The sequence below is a fragment of the Pogona vitticeps genome, chromosome 3, assembly GCF_051106095.1.
Source record: "Pogona vitticeps strain Pit_001003342236 chromosome 3, PviZW2.1, whole genome shotgun sequence".
Classification (NCBI taxonomy): Eukaryota; Metazoa; Chordata; class Lepidosauria; order Squamata; family Agamidae; genus Pogona; species Pogona vitticeps.
Window position 1 is genome coordinate 79,121,576 of NC_135785.1, and position 22,948 is coordinate 79,144,523.

The 22,948-nt window shown below is 41.0% G+C and overlaps 1 long non-coding RNA gene across 1 annotated transcript in view; it reads left to right on the forward strand.

The window, feature by feature from the left end:
- LOC140705492 (uncharacterized) overlaps window positions 1-21,757 on the forward strand; it is a 33,377-nt gene extending 11,620 nt beyond the window's left edge. The window contains exon 2 of the long non-coding RNA XR_012084886.2: window positions 21,568-21,757. This is a non-coding gene — a long non-coding RNA (uncharacterized LOC140705492). The remainder of the gene's footprint in view (window positions 1-21,567) is intronic.
- The last annotated feature ends 1,191 nt before the right edge of the window (window positions 21,758-22,948 follow it).

Consider the following 22,948-nt stretch of genomic DNA (forward strand, 5'->3'; position numbering starts at 1 on the left):
CAGCTGCGACCCTATCTTGATGTTGGGGCACTCACTACCTTGGTGCATGCGCTAGTATTCTCCAGATTAGACCACTGTAATGTGCTCTACATGGGGCTACCTTTGAGGCTGATGCGGAAATTCCAAGTGGTGCAGAATGTGGCGGCCAGACTCCTTAGTGGAGTGAGAAAATTCCAACATATCACACCCACCCTGGCCGCACTGCATTGGCTGCCCATCCGGTTCCGCATTGACTTCAAAGTGTTGATGCTTACGTATAAAGCCCTAAACGGTTTAGGGCCTCGATACTTGGCGGAACACCTTCTCCCACCAAGATCTACCCGGATCACTCGATTGAGTCAGGAGGTGAGGCTGAGGAGCCTGACGCCGAGGGAGGCCCGAAAGGAAAAAACAAGAAATCGGGCCTTCTCAGCGGTGGCTCCTCGCCCGTGGAGCAACTTGCCTTCAGAGATTCATGAGGCCTCGTCGCTCCAGAACAACTTGCCTCCAGAGATTTGCGAGGCCCCGTCGCTGTGGATGTTTAAGCAGGCCTTCCCTCCACTTAATCTTTCTTTCTTTATCTATCCTTTGTTATTTTTGCCATCTTGAAGAATTTGCTTATTGTTTATTTCTTACTGTTCATAGTTTATTGTTTAATGTCTATTTTTGTATATTTTTATTTTTTGTTATATGTATATGTTATTGTACTTTTACCTGTCTGGAAGCCACCTAGAGTGGTCATATTGACCAGTTAGGTGGGGTATAAATAGAATAAAATAAAATAAAATAAAATTATTGGGATTAGAGATGAGAAACTGGAGGTGGCTGACATGTGCTAGAACAATAAAAATAATGTTGAACTTTTCCAACTGTTGACCCATTGTCACATAGACAGAAAGCAGGGAGTAGAAAACTGTCAAGCCCCCTTCTTCTCTTCAACCACTGCTTAAATTTGTAACATTACCTGAGAAAGAATGGGTAATTTTTGTCCCTTTTTGGGGGGGGGGGGAGGCTCATAAAAGGATCACCTAGGAATGTACATGGGGAAAACTTTCAGGTTCTGTTCATTTAAGTATTGGGGGTGGCTTTCACCAAAGTGAAAGGGCCCAACTTGTTCACATTCATTCAGTTAGGGTTTCCCATTCAGAGTCCTGGGGCTAGTCCAAAAAGCCCAGTGATAAGGCATGGAGACATGAGGTAAGTAGAAGGGCTGGCAGTGAGGTGTTCATGGTGGTGGTAAGGCAAGGACAGGAGAGGCGTGGAAAGAACAGGGCTGGGTGAACGGCGGAATGGCAGTGGCGAGGCAAAGGGAGTGCAAATGCATGGGTCAAATGGGGATAGCCTGATAGAAAAAACTCAATAGAAGCCTGTATTTTCAGGACCCTCTCTTTTGGAAAGCCCAAATTTTGGGGTTCCAAAGGCTCTCTATTGGAATCAACCAAAAAAACCCTCTTGTTTTTTTTCTTTGGGATTAACCTGAAATGCTGATCTCTATTATCACTACAGTATGGGTTTTAGAATTTGTCTCATACTTTTACTTATAGCTAGACAGGGAGCCCTGAGCAACAACCAGGTTATAAAGTAGTTAGAAGCCTGGATAGTTTCAGAAATAAGATTCTGCTTACAGTATATCCAGGTAATAGAAAATAGGTATGATCTCCTGCTTTGGAAGACTTCACTGGGGAACAGTAGACACTTGCAGTCCATGTTACAGTTGGGGGAGGATCTTCTTATCATGGAGGCAACATTTCCACTTCTGTCCTCTTTTCCAAGGCTATTTTTTTAAAAAATACTTAAACTCGCTAGCTGAATGTGTGGACTTGTAGCTGAATGTACAGACTGAATCCAAGGGAAAGCACTTGGTTTTGACATGCAGTGAAGCACTCTGAAGTTCTGTCTCTGGTGTATCATCTGCTATAGCACATTCAAGTCACAAGGCCACTAAGACACAGATGTGGCTCAGTCTAGGGACAGAGATTTTGCAAAGATTTGCCTGTGCCTACTGGTCTTGAAACTGTGAATCCCACTTTTTCATGCCCCAGGGCATTTGAAGAAATTCCATTAAAAGCAAAGGGCAATAAATTAAAACCTCAAACACCCCAGCCCAACCAAACAAGCAGCCTGTTTAAAATTAGTAAGGCATGTGGAATAACTTTCCTTGGCCTTGCATTTATGAGATGGGAATGCAACTTGATGTAATATGTAATACCATGCACCACAGAGGAGAGACAACAATTTCCAAAAATGGATATAAAGCAGCTCTATAAGCAGTTCAGGGATTTCCCTTCGCTGCCTCAGACAACCAAACAGAAATCCTTTCCAGAAGGATGAGAGTGTATGATATATATATATATTTAAAGCAATGTTGTATTATTGTAGCAAATTTCTGCTTTTTTTAAAAAAAATGTGCAACATGCAAAACCTTTTTTTTTGTAATTAGTATCCCTCTGCTCTTTGTGGGTTGGCCACGTCCTGAGTCGCAGGTTAAATAAAACAAATTTAGATTACTTTTTACAGGAATGTTTAAAGAATCCCCACCTGCTTCTTTGCCACCTTCTCTGTAGATTTAAACAAATTCTTTTGACCCTAACCATATTTACTAGGAAGGAATTACCTCAAGGTAAACAGATTTTACATTTGTGGAAATGTTTTGAAGTAAAAACACCTAAAACCTCAGAATCTGGAAATGCTTTGAATTTTTGGGTACTGGGGAGAAATAAAACTACCATGAAAAGCCCTTGCTCAGTGCTAGAACCTCTCATTTAGACGAGGGTCCCTTTGGGATCAGTTAATGTAGTTCTCAACTCTAGCTTCGGCTGAGTTAAGAGGATTTCTAGTAGCATAGCTTTGACAGCTTCTCACAGAGCTGCCCCTAGCATCGAGCAGAGCAAGGCAGAACTCTCATAACAACTGATTCCGGATGATTTGAAAGAGTTGGGAATTTGAAGTTATTTAATATCATAGTATTTTAACAGCCAGGGAAGGGGAGAGGCAACTTCTATGAATTTCTGCGTCGAATGCTGAAACAACTTGGCTGATGTGACTTGAGATAAGGGTGGGCATTTGCTTCTCTGTCTAAGGAAACAAAACATCTTTTGCTGGCCCTGTTGCTTCAGAAGATCTAGGAGAGGAGCCAGGCAGAACAAGTGGCAAGGTGGTTAAAGAGGTCACTGGTGTGATTTTTTATCTTTTAGAAGCATTTTTTCCCTTAGTGAAGAGAAGTGCTTTTTTTTCTGAATGGTTTCCTCCTTTCTCCTGTATATTTATATCTAATTGTGGAATATTCTGAAGTTCATGCAGCCAAGTATGACTGTAAGGCAGTTTGAAAACTGACAGCAGGTGTTAATTGCACAGGTCAATAGGACATCTTGTGATGGTACTGTATAGACCTTACCATCAATCTTTAAAGGTAGTTTTGTATATGGAAAAAGCACAGCATAGGTGGCTGCCTTCTGCAAAAAACTCTTTGTTAAAACCTCCTGGAACACAGGACAGCATCTGACTTTGAGGAAACATAAAACTTGCCTAAATAGGCTAAAGATGGTTATGGGCTCGCACACAGTGATGTAGGCATCAACTACAGTACTTCTTCTGAAGTCTACCCTCAACCAAATGTGTTTCCTTTCTCTTTCTCCCACAAAGGCAATTGAGACTGAAACATCCTAGGGTTGCTTTTTAAAGAGGAGGTGGGCAACAGAGAATACACCAGGCAGACTGACAAGAAACTACTCCCAGAACCAACCTCGGTTGTATTCTCAAGGCATGCATTACAAAAACAATACCAAAAATGTTGAAAAGGCATTTTGTAGAATGACAATACAGTACAATGAAAACCTGAAATTTACACCCGCTTAATAATGTTTGTTGTTTTTATTTGTTTTAATATTCTTCTTCTTTGTATTTAATACTATACTTAATATTACACTGTATAATTTGGGGGGTCTTAAAACAACTTCTTAAAACAACTGAGATCCATCCATTGCTCTACGAGTTTCTTACAAACATTAACTCACTTCCTTCAGTAGTTCTTAATATAAGTGGACTCTCAATGTATTAAGGCCAGCTAACTAAGGGCTCGATCACAGTTATCAAAAGAATGCCAGTGATACCATTTTTGCCATCATTTGGACTTTTTCAAAATTTTCCGTTCACACGATGCATGGCTGACATTGATTCATTTGCCCCAGCAATCAGTTTTTTCCCTCCTTGCCAAGAGGGTTGTTTTAAAATGTACTGATCATGTATCACTTCATCCCTTATCATTTTAGCATGTGTGAATGTTGCTGCCAATTTATTTCCTTTGTGAAGGAGTCAGGTTTTTGCATGCCATGGCCACTTCATGGCCACTACACTTGTACCATTAAAAGGGGGAGGGTGTTGCATTGCACTAATATCTCCTCTCTCTCATTTTTAACCCTGCTCTTTACAATACTTTGCAAGTAGATATGGACATAAAAGTAATAACAAACCAGGAAGCTCATGAAAAATTGCTAATTTGTTCATTTAGATAGGTTCAAGTTCATTCAAACTGGTGAACCTGAACTTTCCTGAACCAACAACATTTTTGAGTGATTTCTGAAGTCCCTGATTTGTTCCCCACACACACACAGCCTGCCTCCCCACCCCCTTCCCACTGCCTCCATCAGCCCCTACTTTGTCCTTCCACCGCCAACATCATTGGAGGCAGAAGCCTAGCTTCACTTTTAGGAGCCTGGCCTGCTGTCCCTGCACATGCATCCACTTATCAGCTGAGAGATAAGCACATGTACAGAGGTGGCCAGCTGGCAGGGAGCCAGCTAGGCTGCTTCTCCCAAAAAAATTGTTATTATTATTTAGACAGTCCTGTGGAAAGAAAAAGGCCTGCTAGCCAAGACGTAGATTTTCATTCTTTAAAAGACACACCCGGGTCTGCCTTTAAAAATGACAAAAAACACAGCTGAGAGGTGGGCTTTTTTTAAAAAGACAGACCCTGGGCTGTCTTTTAAGAAAAAAATGAGAGGCAACTGGGCCAGCTCACTGCTGGCTGCCACTGCACATACACCCACTTATCACCTGAGAGGCAGGCACTGGCTTCTAGAAGGGAAGCCAGGATGCTGTCTCCAAAGATGGTGGATGTGGAGGCAGCAAGACAAGGTAGAGAGGCAATGGGGGCAGTGGGAAGGGGTGGAGGCCGGGTGCGGGCTGTAGGGGCAAGGGGGCTCAGCTGAGGTAGCCAGGCTTTTATTAAAGGAAAAACTTAAGAAATTCATAGTTCATTGACTTCAACAAACCATGAATCAAGAGGAACTGCTATTTTGCTGATTCATGCCCATCTCTATTTGCAAGTCTTTTAAAACCTGCTTCCTCCTCCCACCGCCGTTCAGAAGGAAAAAAGGAAAGTGAAACCTAAGAACTCAGAGGGAGAGATATGCAGGGAAATAAGAAAAACAAGATGAGTGAGTAAAGGAGGGAAGAGATAGAGGTAGGAGGAGTGAAAGCTTGTACAGCTTTATCACTATATCAGTTTTGTAATTTTTTTTTTAAAAGGACAAGGAGGGACTAATTGCCCCAAGAACAGTGTATATGTATATCCGGGTACATCCCCAGCGCATCTTACCTTCCCAGCACTGAGATCGCCTGATCGGCAGTGCTGTGAGTTGAGACACACTGCCATTTCCTGCCATTACCATATAATCCAGGTTCCAATACCGTTTGAATCTGCACTACCTGCCCCAGCGTGACCGAATTCTACTACCACCCTTACTAAAGCTCACAACAATGAAGGAGGTAAACAACGTGGGTGCAACCTCTTAATTATGCCCTGCTCAGCCCACGCCCCTCGATTGTTCCCTTGTGTGGTATCTGGGAGGCTGGCAAAGACACACCTCCCGGGGGTGATCCCTTAGGTTCCCCCCCCCCCCAGCGTTAGCAGACTCTAGGAACTGTAGCTTCCTGCCAATGCTATGTGAATATATAGCTGCCAATTGTGCATAACACATTCTAACTTTAAAGATGTGGCCTGTGTTCACAAAAGCTTATACCATAATAAAGTTGTTAGTCCTTAAGATGCCATAACACGAGTGTTTTCAAGTCAGCCCCATCCCATTGTTTCTCATTATTCAAGATTTCAAAGCCCAAAGCTGGGGGTGAGGTCTTATGATGTCATAAAAGTGAGACTGTTGGGAATGGGTAGGTAAAGGTAAAGGTTCCCCTTGACAATTTTTGTCCAGTCGTGTCCATCTCTAGGGGGCAGTGCTCATCTCTGTTTCCAACCCATAGAACCAGTGTTTGTTTGAAGACAATCTTCCGTGGTCATGTGGCCAGCACGACTAAACACGGAACACTGTGACCTTCCCACCGTGATGGTACCTATTTATCTACTCATATTTTGCATGCTTTCGAACTGCTAGGTTGGCAGGAGCTGGGACAAGCAACAGGGGCTCACTCTGTCGCGTGGATTCGATCTTACAACTGCAGGTCTTCTGACCTTGCAGCACAGAGACTTCAGCAGTTTAACCTGCAGCAGCACCCATCCCTGGGAATGGGTAGAGGTGAATAATCAGTCTTTCCAGCCATCTAACACACAAAAATTCACCTTTCTCCTCGTCCAGCACTAGTTGCTCTGAGGTTTGTAACCCTACACCACCCACACACCCCTGCTCCCAGACCCCTGGAGAAGCACAGCCATTCCCAGGGCAATACTGATTCACTCAGACTGAAGGAGCAGAAGGATCTGAACTGAAACTAGAGACCCATACGTTCCACTCCCATTGAACGAGTAGGAACAATGTTTATATTAAAGTTGTGATGGTATGAATGCTCTATACCTCTCTATTCTTCAGGGCTCTGTGGTAGCCCATGTGTTTATGGTTTGGAGATTTTGTGGAGATCTCCTGGGATTTTTATACATGTTGTTTGGAGGGTTGGGCATGGTAAATGCTTTTTAAAAATTCTCTTTAAAAAAAAAACAAGATACAAATTGTCTATGCTAACCATAAGAGAAAGCATGGTTACTTTCTCTATTTTCCAGGGTGGTTGAGTGTTAATTCTCTTTTGATCTATCTACATTATAATAACAGATTATTATTATCATAATTGCGGCCACTTAAGTAAAATGCCAAGGAACAAATATTTATGTATCTATGTATATTTTGGGCTACGGTCTGCATTTCTTCCACTCAGAGATTATAAACTGTGACATGGCTAATAGGCTTTTTCTCTTGGAGGAGGGGGGTGACTGATCATTACAGTTCCCCCTCACCACACGGTCCACTCTTTCCCTTCGAACAGTTACCCATCTATTTTAAGACCAGGCATTATTGTTAATTTGAAAAGGGTACAGGTTACTGACCAAGACCATTTGTTTAACCGAGGGGAGGTTTATTTACTGTGAGCGGGAATAAAGAAAAGCAGCAGTAGACAGGATCTAGCAAACAAAGCAAATGTTAATCTTGTCTTTGGCAGGTTCCATTGTTCCATAAAACAGAGCTTTGGAATTTGTTCAGGTTTTTCTAGAATGCTATCAGGCTGGTATAAATAACGCCTAATCTGCACGTCCTCGGCTTCAGAGGATGCCATTTCATACCCACTTACTGGACACACTGGGGAGAGCAGAAGAGCCTTATTCAGATGTACAAAGGGATCCTGTGAGAGTGCATCATATGGTGACATGGCTGATTCACTTGTCCATAGTCACCATCACTCAGTACTTCTTTGGTCAATACTTCTGTGATTTGCTTCTGTCAAAAAGTATTGCACCTGAGATGATGGAGGTTGATAGCTTTTTCACACATCCCCATCTAGCACTTGACCTTGTGGCCACAGAGTAGTGGAAAAACATGCTGTAGATGACTCACAGATGAACATGCAAACTGCTTCCATTTTAAAATGTTCTTTTGGAAACAATAACTTTTACCTGTGGTATTTCATCTACATACCCATTGGTGCCATCACTGAAGAACAAGAATTGATTCAAGTAAGGTCAGCTCCCCCTCACTAAGCCTAATAGTGAAGGAAGAGTACTAAGGGGAGACTGTTAAATAAAGCCAGCTCCTGAATTTTCTAAACCCACCCCGATATCTGCAAAGTTTTATGGTACCCTGTAACTTCCTACAAATTGTAATTGGCTGAGATCAAGTGGGGGGCTGTAACTGAAGCACTGGTAAATGGTAAATCTACCATTTATGGTAAATCAACTCCTTAAAACCTCACTTAACTTCAAGCTCTATTGGTAAGGTCCAAGTTTGAGTGAGGATTTTAACTCTGGTCTCCTGACTCCTGGGATTCCCAGTGTGGTATAGTGGATAGAGTGATGGACCTGGACTTTGGAGAACAGGTTTTAAATTCCCAATTGGCCAGGGAGACTCACTGGGGGAGTGGAATGGTAAAACCATTCCTTAAATATCTCACTTACCTTGAAAGCCTTATTAGGGCTGCGTGTGAGTACGATATCTGACACTCTTGCCCTAGATGGATAAACACGTTGGCAAAGCAGCTACCATGTTCTCTAGACTCACAGAGTATGGCTTAATAAGAAGCTGACGGCATATACCAAGATCCAGATCTATAGACCTTGTGTCCTGACTGCACTCCTGTACTGCAGTGAGTCCTGGACCCTTCATGCATGGCAGGAGAGGAAGTTGAACACGTTCCATGTGCATTGTCTCCAACAGGTTTTTTGGTATCACCTGGCAGGACAAAGTTCCAAATAGAGTAGTCCTAGAACAAACTGGAATTTTTAGCATGTATACATTACCGAAACAGCAATGTCTATGCTGACTTGGGCATGTCATGAGAATGGCTGATAGTCGGATTCCAAAAGATCTCCTGTATGGAGAATTAGTGCAGGGAAAGCGCCCCAGAGGGAAACCACAGCTGTGATACAAGGATATCTGCAAGCAGGATCTGAAGGCCTTAGGAATGGACCTCAACAGATGGGAAACCTTGAAATCTGAGCATTCAGTCTCGAGGCAGGTGGTGCATCATGGCCTCTCCCATTTTAAAGAGACCCTTGTCCAGCAGGCTGAGGCAAAGAGGCAGTCCCAAAACCAGCAAAATCAGGGAGCTGAACAGAGGACAGATTGCAATTGTCTTCAATGTGGAAGGGATTGTCACTCTCAAATTGGCCTTCTCAGCCACACTAGACACTGTTCCAAGATCTCTATTCAGAGCACGTTACCATAGTCTCTTGAGACTGAAGGATGCCTACACGTCAGTACCAACTTGATGGTACAGGGTGCACACACAAACACTTCTGAATTGGACAGAGTCATTCTATCCACTACCCCACACTGGTCACCACTTCTTACACTCCTATTTATATATAAGTAAACAAGTAGAAGGCCAATACCAACAAGGACTACAGAAAGCACAGTACATTTATTTATTATTCCTGCATTGCCCCTTGAAAGCGTGCAGTTCATGGCACGTCTCCCATTGCTCTCTGAACACCTTCTCATTAGCATGAATGAAACTGCTTTTGAAGAGAGATAATAGCACCATGGTACTTGAAGCAGAAACATTGTGAACAGGTACGCATTTTTGATAGACCAAAAGGGCACATGTAAAGATGGGTTTGCCTATTTTGTTTCTCCAGTATTTGTTTGTCTGTTTATATTTACTGCATTTCTATGCTGCCTTTCTCCCAGAAGCAAGACTCAAGGTGGCTCACAGATAATTAAGAGACCGGAATTAAAACAACACAAGAAGCATTTTAAAATATTAAACATGGAACTATTAAAATCGTTATATAAGAACAGATTAAATAAGTTTAAAACCATTAAAAAATACATTTGAAAGGATACGGTTGCCCTACACCAAGTGTTGTTACATGCTGTCACGTTGCCTCCAACTTTTAACTACTCTTTGAATGTGTGATCCCCCAATTGTCTGGTCCTCAACAGCCCTGCTTAGCTCTTGAAAATCCAAACCTGTAATTCCCTTTAGCGAGTCAATCAATCTCTTATTTGTTCTTCTTCTTTTCCTGCTACCTTCCCAATATTATTGTCTTTTCCAGGGAATTCTGCATTTTCATGATGTGCCCCAAGTAGGACAGCCTCAATTTCAACACTTTTGCCTCCAGAGATAGTTCAGGATTGATGTGATCTAAAACTCCCTTCTTTGTCTCTTTCAGCACTATATTTGAAATGAATCTCCCCCCCCCCCAAAAAAAAAGTTTTCTGTACTGTCCAGCTTTAAGAGTCATACATGGTGATCAGGAACATAAGAGTATAGATGATATTGATCTTGGTTTCCTATTGTGCAGCTGCTTGTGCAGCCCAGTTGTTCAGTGGTGTAATCCAGCATAATTTGTGCATAACTCCAGTGCAGTTTGCCCAGCAGGATACTTTCCTATTTTTAGATGTTAACTAACCCTCTGCCCATCCCTGAGTAGGCAATACTACTGAGGGAATATTTATTTGTACATGCTTGCTTTTCTGCATTTAACTTGTGATTTGCATTGTTATGCAAATATCAAGACACATCATAGCTATGAAACTTGTCGTGGAACCATGGCTTGTAATAGATGAAACTCTTGCCTTACATACTCATAAACTTGCCCAGCTTCTTTTGAGTTCTAAGATAAATGTTGGTAGGTATGGTCTGGAAATAAACATTTTACTTATGATAGCAATTGTTTAAGGTCTTAATTGTTCCTACAGCTCCCAGAAACCCTGGCCAGCACAGCTAGTGGTGAAGGCTTCTGGAAGTTTTAGTTCAAAAACATCTGGGCTCCCAAGGTTGGGAACCACTGAGACAGAGTGATGGAATTGGTCTCAGGATACATGGGTTCAAATCCCCATTCAGCCATGGAAACTCACGGAGTTGGATAGTACAGTACTGGTAAAACCACTTCTTAAACATCTCACATGCCTTGAAACCCCTCTTAGGCTCATCATGAGTCAGGTGCAATTTGAGGGACCTTAACACTCACAGTGTTATCAGTATTACACCTAATGAGATTGTCTGTGTGTGATGCAGCCATAGAAGAATTTTCTGTTAGCAGAGATCCATAGCTGGACCACTGGATGATGAAGGTGGGGTGAAAGATTTAGTAAATATAGAACAGGGAGCCAAATTCTGTGAAGTGTGAGAAACTCTACATCAACCCTAGCTGAAGCTGACTGAAAGAAGCCGTAGCAGTTGCTCCATTTAAATTGTGACTCTCAGAAATGGATAAACTTTGGCCTATATTTCTCTCTTATTGTTTAGTCCTGCTTCTGCTGTGTAGCTTTTAGTTCCTTATCTACTTCCTGCTGTCAATGTCTCTGTTTTGCAAGTAGCAATGTTATCTTTAGCAACAACTGTGTGCTAATCTAATCCCCCCTCCACTTCAGAGGGCTATTTTGAAGAAATGTCCAAAAAGGGTGTTCCCTGCCAGATATGTCCTGAGAAAAACCTGGTGCAGGTTCCATGACATCTGAGGTGATGTCAATGAAAAACATTCTGTTTCTAGATTTTGTTTAAACAGGAGAGTGGATTCTTCATGTGAACAGAAACCACAGAAACATTAGGCATAGTGAGAAATATTTTATGGCAGTGGATTTATCCTTGTGGTACCACTTGCATACTTATAAGCAAATCAACTGCCAGGAGAGACTAACGCTCAGAAAATGGGTGGGCAAGATAAGGCCAGGGTCAACTAACAGATTCAAACAAGCTGTATTGACTCATTACACAATCGCAAAATGAGGTCTCTCCATGCCCAGACCACAGACCACTAGCATTGTGACTCTTCAGATGCTCTTTAGCTGCAACCAACAGCACCTGTGGCCATCATAGCCAGTGGAAAGGAATCATGGGAGTTGCAGTCCAGAAATGTGTGGAGGACTGCAGTGGGCATATTTTCTCTTAGCACTTGTAGTTTTGTTGGTTTCCCCCCTATCCAGATGACATAAGTTAACCATGCAATGCTTTTTCCTATGCCTTGCTACACTTTGTACTAGCTGAGGGCATGGTTTATTTTGTTCTGGCCTTTGTTCTATTGCGCTTTGAATAGGAAGTTCATTTCCATTTTAGAGGCCCCAGCTAGATGCTCTTAATTATATTAGAGTTGGGGTGTTTTGTTTTTAAGCTACAGAAGCAACATTTCAGTGTATTTCTAACTATATTTTCAATTAATTGTGAAGATTCCCTATGGAACATTTTTAATCTATGGATTTTCTAGTGTGGCTTAGATATAAATAACAGTATGCCCTACTCTCTACGCCAAACCACAACTAGTTGGGATTGAACTTTTACCCATCTGAGCAAGCCCACAGTTGGCTAGGAAAGACAACAGCTTGACCTCTCCAATAAACAATTAAATCTGAAAAAAAAAGAGTCACTGAATTATAGCATGTCTGTTTTTCCCCAGAAAAAAACAAGAGGGTGAATGTGTCCTTACAGCATCCCAAGCCTCTAAATCGCTGGTGATGACAGCAGTTGTAGTCCCACATATCTGGAGGCTTCATCTTTCTCTCTTCCAAATTAATGGCACTCTTCTAGTTAATCTTGTCTTGGTTATTCCCACTGATGTTTTTGTTTCTTGAGGTGTTGCACACAACTTATATTGAACTATCCCCCCCCCAAAAAAAACTCAGCTTTGATCCACAGGAAACCTGGCTGTAATCAAGTTGATTAAATCCTAGATCCTACTGTAACATTTAGAAATCTCTGTCTGCTGATGTCAGTGGGAACCAACCAATCTTGTTCACACCCTTACTTTCTCCCACCCTTGGAGGTGTGACTTCATTTCAGTAGCAGATATTTTCACCCCAGTCCAAAGAGTTTGATTTTGTTTTGTGCTTACACATTGATTATTGCATCTCTTTCTTGAGAAAAGCTGCTTTGTACACACAAAACAACAACACATTGTCAGGGATGATCTGTGAGGAAAAAAGGGGGTGGGAACACTATCTGACTTCCTCCAGAAATACTTTTCCCCAACCTATCTTGTTCCTGAAATTGCAAAGGAGTGATGAATTATAAGACTGACCTATGTGATAGTTCCTTCTGCAAACCACTCTCTTCCTGGAATGCTATTGTAATGACAACAAATTCATAACTCAATGAATTTTACAAGACAATGGCAGGAATGTTCCTTTATGTATAATAACAACATTGATTGTGGGGGTTTTGTGGTTCTCCAAACATCTTCTTGCTAGAATTAATGAAACTTCTTTTTGAAGGACTTTATATTTCAGTTTGGCAACTTCCAGAGTCAGAGATATGTAAACCAGGACTCTACAAAACACTTATGCTGAGAAACAAATGAACAAATATGGTGGGAAAGCACATAGCAGCCTTACACTGATTAGGCTCTCATTGCATTGAATGTTTCCAAGCTGGAGAGATTTAGTGCTGTGTGTCCATTATCTCCTAAATCCTTTTGACTGGATGTTATGAAATTCCAGATCTGCTTATATTCAAGCTGTAGCCAAATTCTCCCATCCTGCCTGGGCTTATCAGCTATACTGTACTTGGATTCAAAAACAGCAACAGCTGAAGTGGAAAGCATTGGAAGGCAAAAAGCTGAGGATTCACAGCAGAAAACAATCAGCTCAATCCAGGAATAAGACCTGTAACAGCAACAGAAGAGCACGAAGGTGTTATGAATTCTTGTGGTCGCTAAGGCTAGGAGTGATTAATAGCAAGTTTAAGACAATTGAACATGCTTCGATCACATAAGGAGGTTTTGAGGCAGAAGTTATTGGTGTACTGGATGTGCCTTTATCTGAAGAAAAATAATTAATGATGAAGTTTAGTTTACCAGTAAGTTTCTTTTAATGTTCTTTTAAAGTTGATGAAGCAATTAGAGTAAAAAGGTAAGGGCTGTAGCTCAATGGCTTTGTACTGGAAAAATCCCCAGTTGAATACTTAGTTTCTCCAGTTGGGCCTAGGTAAGACATAGAGAAAGAAAAGCATTTCAACTGGATTGGAAATTTTTGGTAGAACTTTTATGAGACTTTTGATGCATTGTGGGGCTAAATTGTTTCCCCCCCCCTTTCCAACAAGAATCAAAAACATGTTTATTGCAATAGACTTTTAATATTTAATATGTTAGTTTACATAAAAGGGATGTGGTGGTGCTGTGGGTTAAACAGCTGAAGCCTCTGTGTTGCAAAATCAGAAGACCTGCAGTTGTAAGATTGAATCCATGCGACAGAGTGAGGCCCCATCACTTGTCCCAGCTCCCACCAACCTAACTGTTCGAAAACATGCAAAAATACAAAAATGTAAGTAGATAAAAAGGTGCCACCTCAGTGGGAAGGTAAATGGTGTTCCGTGTTTAGTCACGCTGGCCACGTGACCACGGAGGATTGTCTGCAGACAAACACTAGCTCTATGGGTTGGAAACAGAGATGAGCACTGCCCCCTAGAGTCAGACACGACTGGACAAAACTGTCAAGGGGAACCTTTACCTTTACCTTATGTTAGTTTACATAGCTCGTTCCTTGTTCCATATAAGGTTGTAATTTATATGGAGTGAAAAATGCCTGATGCTTTGGATTTCAAAAAGGAAGAGGCACTCAAGATCATATTGCAAATATCCACTGGCTATTGGAACAGACTAGGGAATTTCAGAAGACCAGTCTATGCTTTAAAGACTACAGCAAAGCCTTTGACTGTATGGATCATGAGAAGCCATGGGTTGTTCTGAAATAAATGAGTGTGCCTCAGCTGTTGATTGACCTGATGCATAACCTATATCATGGACAAGAATCCACAATATAGGATGAAATATGGGGAGACATAATGTTTTCCCATTTGCAATGGTGTCAGGCAAGGGTGCATTTTATCTTTTAGTAAAAGTGGAAGAAGAAAGTACAAGAGCAAGCCTGTAATTCATGTTTGTGCAATGTTCACAGCCAATGTCCCATTGGGAGCCTGTGGCCAGGATATGGTCTCTCAGAACGTGCAACTGGTTGTGCTATATTGCACGTACTCAGTAGTAGCACTTGCACAATTCTGAATTTGATATGGCCATTCTGCAGTTCCCAAAAAAGCACATCTGATTACACCACAGTATTAAACACCAGTGTAAATTTTCAACAAGATTCTAGCCTGAGTTATACGTAGAAGATCAACAAGAGGCTAAAAGTATCAATTGTTGAAAAATAGCAATTTTAAAACGTACACTAATCTGTTCAAATCCCTGATCTGCAGAATTGTATCTGTGTATTGAGTGGATGGATCGTGGAGTTCAGTAGATAACTGGACCTTTTATTTTGACTCATCAGTTGACATCTGTCTCTAGTTGGTGCCAATGGGAGGTTGCGGTTTGAGGAAAAAGCAAAGTTGAGCTACCAGTCTGCGTACCTTCCTTTGCTGTTCCTCAGCCGTATTCTTTATACTCATATTAATGAAAAATATGAGACGGCATTCAGAAAACACAAGAGATTTCCAGGTTGTAAACCAGAACTCAGCTTAGTAGGTATGAGAAAGAGAAATATAACAATATTTGCCTGGAGTTCTTTATGCCAGCTGTCTGTCAGAATATGCTGCATTTATTTAGTCTTTGTTTTCCCATTCGGCAGATGTACTTGGTTTAATGGTACTAGATAAACTAGAAGTTAATTCTTGAGGGCAGAGAAAATGATAAACAATGCAAGTTAATTTTGGTACAATTAGTTAATAGCTCCTAAGTCAGGCATTAAGAATTTCATCTGCGCTTATATATGGAGTCCACTAGAGGGTATGAGGAAATTAATCATAAGCTTCAAATTAGTCTTTCAGTTGCTTTTCAAGTGAAAGATCTCTGGAAGGAATGGGCTCATTTTCCTGTAGCTTCCTTGCTTAATCAAAGTGCCACATACAAACAGTGTTTTGTGGGCACACTTTATTACAAATGTAGACTCCAATTTGGGCATGCTGTAACTGTCTCATTGGGTCTCATTGATATTTGCTGTTGCCATGGATTGAGGAAAAATTTGACAGCAAATCTGATTAACTTCTATCAGTGGAATTTGGTGGGGTGCTATTTTGTTCCTTGCCTCAAGCAGCAACATGTTTTGGGCTAGTGTTACCTGCCAGCATCCATTTAATTCCACATATAATGGCTGAAATCTTGCAATGCAGCTTAGGCTGTGGTTGACAATGTCATCAGCCTTGTGCAGCATAAGTTAATGCAACAGGATTTTAGGCATTGGGTAATATCGTCCCAATGCCTAATATTTTCCTCTTGGGAGGAAAGCGATGACATACCTGGACAGCATCTTAAAAAGCAGACACATCACCTTGCCAACAAAGGTCCACATAGTCAAAGCCATTGTTTTTCCAATAGTGATGTATGGAAGTGAGAAGTGGGCCATAAAGAAGGCTGACCACCAAAGAATTGATGCTTTTGAATTGTGGTGCTGGAGGAGGCTCTTGAGAGTCCCCTGGACTGCAAGGAAAACAAACCTGTCCGTTCTGAAAGAAATCAACTCTGCATGCTCACTGGAAGGACAGATCCTGAAGCTGAGGCTCCAATACTTTGGCCATCTCATGAGAAGACTCGACTTCCTGGAAAAGACCCTGATGTTGGGAAAGTGTGAAGGCAAGAGGAGAAGGCGATGACAGAGGACGAGATGGTTGAACAGTGTCATTGAAGCGACCAACATGAATTTGACCCAACTCTGGGAGGCAGTGGAAGACAGGAGGGCCTGGCATGCTCTGGTCCATGGGGTCACGAAGAGTCGGACATAACTTAATGACTAAACTACTACAACAAATATTGTCCAATGTTCCTTGGAAATTTTAGGAAGCATTTTATGGCCAACACTCTTGCAGAGACCACCTAGAATCCAATGGAAAAGAAAAGGCGATTCATTGTCCCTAAATTGCAAAGGATTGAATACTACTGGTCAGACTCTGGTTTATAACAATCCTGCGGTGTTGTATAAAATCAATCTGCAGTGTTGTTGACTGACACCACTCACATGAATCACTCTCACAAGCCCTTGGTAGACCTATACTGGCATATAGACAACCCTCCAATCTCAAACAGCTATTGACACACAATGGACTACACACCACTGACACAGAGAAGGGAACAAAAGCTTGCTACAACCCTAGATGCCAGCTCTGCTACCAGATTTATTCAGGCAACAAAATTACTGGACCTAATAATGTGACATATAATATCAAAGGCATGTTTGCCTGTTCCTGTACCCATGTTATTTATATTATTTTTTGCCAACAATGCCCATCTGCACTCTACATAGGGCAAATGGGACAATCTCTACACAACCAATTCAGTGGGCATAAATTACACATTAGGAATGGCAACACAGAGAAATCTGTTTCATATCATTTTAATTTACCAGGACATTCCACAGATGATTTGAAAGGGCCCGTCCTAGAAAAAGGAAACTACAGGACAAGAATCCAGAGAAAAACAACTGAAATGAAATATATACTCATGTTGTAGTTTTGTGGCTGAAACTTTAAAAGTAGCTCACAACAACCCTGTTGTATTAGCCACTTCTTTTATCTTTGCTTTATACACTGGGTGAAGATGTCATGGTATATTAGCCCTGCACAACATCTTTGTTGATATACTTTTCAAGATGGAATTTGTTTGTTTTTGGCCACTTGGTGCTGGAGGATCACACAACTTACTCGAATTTATCTCCAAACAAACTGGTTTTCATCAAGAAAGCTGCTTCAGTTTTAAAAATCTCTAAGAAATCTCGTAAGAAAAAGAAATCTAATTCTCTGCTGAGACTTTTCTTCTTAAAATGCCTCTGAGTGTTAATTGGAAACATCTGACCAGGAATCTCACATTGCACATTCTCACAGGGAAGCCATTGAAATCCAGAAACACCAGCAGAGCTTCAACAAAACAGAATGTTTAAAACTCAACAAGGCCTGGCTCCCACCACTGAAAAATGCAGCCTTGCAGGTCAACAAACTCTACCCAGCCACAAGGACCAGTAATCACTGCACACAAAAGACCAGCTAACGACACCGATCAACCACAGTGATAGATCATATCTGCCCCTTATCACAACAATATATCCACAACAAAACACACTGATCACCATAATCACCCAATGTCCTGAAAAGAACAAAAGCTATTCCCACAGCTATAAATACTCAACTATCCAACAAACTGCAACAGAGCACAGACAGTGTCCTGACTCCTCTGAAGATGCCAGCCACAGAGACTGGCGAAAGTTAGGAAGAACAACCTTCAGAACATGGCCAAAGAGCCCAAAAAACCCACAGCAACCATCAGATCCTGGCTTTGAAAGACTTCAAGAATATATACTTTGTTTTTCTCAGAGACAGGCTACTATACCACCAAGGGCCAAAACCCTGTTAGTTTTTTACATAAGTGAAAACACAGAAGCTGTAAAGCCTAATTATAACTAATTAACAAGGTGCCAACTGTATGTCTTCTCATTTGCTGGCCACATGACCAGACATGCAATAAGCATCTCATTAATCATCTTCAATTAGCCATTGTGATTTCCATGTTTTTGCTTCTGTGCGTGTAAGAAGTCCCAAACAATTCTGGCAAATATCAAACGTATTTATTTACAATATTTTTAACGCCATATATGATGGGGAAGAGCAGATTTGGGGGAGCTACACAACTAGGAAATATTGGGAAAAACCAGCCTTCACTGGCCTAATGTTGTCCAAGTATGTTGGACCTACAACATTCCATGAAGACTGACAGTTATGAGTTTTTTGAAGTCCAGTGCTCATTTAAAGAGCATCAGATTAGAGAAGGCCTAAATAGAGGATTAATAGTATATGGAAACTCTTAAGTCATTGGTTCTCAACCTTGGGTCCCCAGATATTCTTGGACTAAAACTTTTTTACCTCTAGCTGTGCTGGCCAGGATTTCTGCGAGTTGTAGTCCAAGAACATCCAGGAACATGCTCTAAGTCAATCATCTCTGGAGTCTTTGGCTACTTGTATGTGCAGCATTATGAGGCTTTGTCACCTTGGCCAGTTCCCCCCAAAAAACTACAGTGGACCCTTGACTTACAGACGGCTTGACTTACAGACTTTTTGAGTTACAGACTTCTCTGGCCGCAAAATTTAGGTTTGACTTGCAGCCTGAGAATTGACTTACAGACCAGAAAAAAACCAAAATGGAACAAAAACGGCCTGTTACAGGATTAATTGGTTTTCAATGCACTGTAGGTCAATGGAGACTTGACCTACAGACTTTTTGACTTGAGAACCGCCTTCCAATACGGATTAAGTTCTCAAGTCAAGACCCCACTGTACTAAGATGCCAGTATTCCTGGATTTGTAACTTTTCACACTGAAAGTGTAGAGGCCTATATTGAAAATAAAAACAAGCAAACAAGAACTTGAAGTACAAAGAAAAACAAATGCAAGATAGCATTTGTTTATATAATAAACTAGATTGTATTTTATTTAAGCATAAGGATTTTTTTAAACTTTCATTCTGAAGTGCTACAGCCCAAGAAGAGTTATGTCACCTTGCGGAAGCAACACCTTTCCTGGAATTTTAATCAGTTATGGGGGAGGTAGCACTGAGCTTATTGTGTTGTCAGCCACCATACTCTCACCGAATCAAGATGAATAGGAACAAAACAAGATGGCCTTTTGGGGGGAGGGGGGACTGAGAAATGTTCCAAGTGAACAGCTGCAGTTGGCAAATAGCCAGCACTTCAAGGAGAAGTGGATACCATGCTAGCATATGTTCACAAGAACACCGAGTATTATTATGGAGCTGCTTCCAAGTGCCATACCAAATGACTGAGTCAAAAAGGAGATCAGATAAAGAAATAACCTTGTCAAAATGAAATCCTGTTCTTCATATTTTTGCCTTAAACTATAGGAGAAGAGTTCCTCAAAACAGAGAGCTCTAAGACTGAGATAATTCATATATGATAACATAACCCATGGATGGACAAAATGCCCCATGAAAGAAATTTTTGTGGGCTTTAAATGCATTCCCCCATTTTAAAACTGCATTAAAAGCCATTTTGAAATGGCCAGCAGAAAAATGTCCATAAGGAACTATAATCAAATAACACATACACACACATGCTCATAAAGTATGTGGATCAGCATAGAACAATGAAGTACAGTACTAGGGTCCACACGAGCATACTCTGTGGTGGAACAAATCAGACTATAGCAGAACAAAAAAGAAAGAATAAAAAGAAAAATCTGGACAGTAAGGGGTATTTTGGTCCCATTTTTCAGTCTGTTAATGCTAGCTTCAGCCTTGCATTGTGTGGATGCCAGGATGCAGTAACAGTATCATAAGTGCAAAGAAAGAAGAACAAATACTCCATATGGATGGGCTCTTAGCATCATCTTCTCTCTGGCCGTATATTATTTCCCAGTAGAGGTGACTTCTGTGTTCAGAGGCAATGTATGTCTGGAAACTAGATACAGCACAGAGACTTACAGATCTGGCTGGTTGGCCAGCCACTGCTGGAAATAGAAATATGGTGCAGATGGAACCTTGGTCTGATCTATTAATGCAGTTCCTATGTTCTTAAACTCTCCAGCTGAACAGTTAATCTTCAATAGAATCAAATGCTGAGAGTTACTTCTCAAGAATGAATGACATTGAAAGCCATTCTGTATTTAAGAAGGGTCATTTTAGCAAGGCAGTGAGAAGTAGTGAAAGAGTCCTGTTTAAAAAAAACTGAGCCTTTTCTCTGAAGAAAGTTCATTCAGTCTCATGCAGGGATGACACTACATAATTAGAAAGTCCTTATGTGTTAATGAGTTAATCCAGAGGGAAAGAGCCCCTCAAAGCTGTCAAACCTAGGTTCAATGCATTTCAATGGGGGGAAAAATTCACCAAAAATTAACGAAGACTCAGAACAAAGCCAAATCAAGTTTGCAAAGGTTTTAGAAGGTGCACTAATGATCTCAAGCATTTAAAACCATTTTGAACCTTTTAAGACACTTTAAAAATAGCAAAAATGGAACATCGCTAAGCAAAACAGGGGACCTAAAACTGTCATCGCTAAGCGAGGCAAGGTCCCGAACATCACTATGCGAATTTTCCCCATAGGGAACATCGCTAAACGGAGCGCAAAATCGCTCCAAAAACCTCATCGCTAAGCGAATACATCATTAAACGAGGCAATCGCTAAGCGAGGCACCACTGTAATTGCTTCAGATAGGTCTATCCTAACTGTGACTTAGTTGATCACACATGCCAAAAGAACCCCAGTTAGATCAATTCTGCTGTTTTAAAATCATTTTATACATTTCCATTCACATGACTCACAAGTGAGATCAATGTATTTGGCCAGCTAATCATTTTTCCCCCTTGCTGGGAAGGTTCATTGCTTATCATTTCAATGTCTGTGAACATTGCTGTCAATTTATTTACTTTGTAAAGGGATTGAGTTTTAGAGTGCTGTGGTGACTCCACTGGGACTGCACTTGTACCCTTTTTAAAATCACTTTTTAAAAGGGATAGTGAAAAATTGTTTGTAGCAGCCGCTGCCACCACCACAAAAACAACTTATATTGTTCAGAATGAGATAGCCTTCCCATCATCCCTTTTGGATGTAAGGAAGGAAAGGGGAAAGAAGGCTTGAGCAAAGAAAGGGATATTTAATCCTTTGAATTGTTTGAGGGGAAAAAGAAAGGGGCATTGCATTAACATTTCTTCTCTCTCTTTTTTAGCCCTGTTCTTCAGAACAGTTGGAAAGTATTTGAAAACCCACTTCATCCTCCTGACTCTGTTCAAAAGGAAAAAGAAAAATGGAAGCCAAGAACTGAGAGGGAGACATATGCAGGGAAATAAGGGAAAGGGGATGAATTAGTAAAGAAGGAAAGCAAAAAAGAGAGGAGGAGAGAAGAAGGGGAAGAAAAATGGAAAGTGGAGAAAGGAATTGGAAAGTGAAAATTTTAAAGGAGGGGAAAGGGTTGCAAGTGACATATACCATCAGGTTGCACATCAACTAACAGTTGGAAGTGACAAGACAATAGTGATATACTTTTTTTAAAGAAAATTTTAGGGCAGTGGGGACCCCCCCCCCCAAAGAAACAGGATGGCAAATGAATCAATTTGTATGAGATGGCATGTGTAGCCTACAGAACCTGTGTCAATTATAAATTTATGCAGTGGTGCCTCGCATTGCGATGTTAATTCATTCCAGCGAAATCGCTGTTGAACGAAAACGTTGCAATGTGAAATAAAAAAGCCCATAGAAACGCATTAAAACATGATTAATGCATTCCTAGGGGCTTCAAACTCACCGTTCAGCGAAGATCCTCCATAGTGCGGCCATTTTCGCTGCCTGTTAAGCGAGGTATCCGTCCCAGAAAACAGCGGGCGGCCATGTTTTTTCCCAGCGGCCATTTTGAAACCGCCGATCAGCTGTGTGAAAATGGTCGCTTTGCAATGATCAGTCATTGCAAAGCGAAAATACCCCATAGGGAACATCATAAAGCGATTGCTTTTGCAATTGCAAAAAGTTCATTGCAAAGCGATTTTGTCGCTACACGGAGCACTCGCTAAGCGAGGCACCACTGTATATGGCATGAGAAAATAATAAATTTAAATGCAGAAACATTTCATTGAATGAAAATAGTAGAAATGAATATGAAATAGCCATTTTACATTGTGCTTATTGAACTATATTAATCTATGTTAAATCATGGGAGGGGTGATTTCATGCTCAGGCCCTTGAGAGTCAGGCTCCTGAAATCCATTCAGACTGGAGAAATAAGTTGTTGCGATGCCAACTGCCTGAGAATCCAAAGGCTTGGTGAAAATTGTTTTCACTATGCTGATAATCCAACACTATAAATAAGATAGATTTTGCACTGTTTAAACTCAAGAAGACACACAGATTTTGTTGTTCATTGAGAGGGGGAAAATCTCTGCCAGGAGGGGTAAGAATAATATGATGTGACATATTTAGATGCATTATGCTCTGCCATGTTCTGTTTGACTTTATAATATCTTAAGATATATGTATATTCTAACAGATGTTGAGTAACTTTCTAAATTGATTTGCATTTTTCATTTTCGATATTGAGAAAATATTTCTAGCATTGT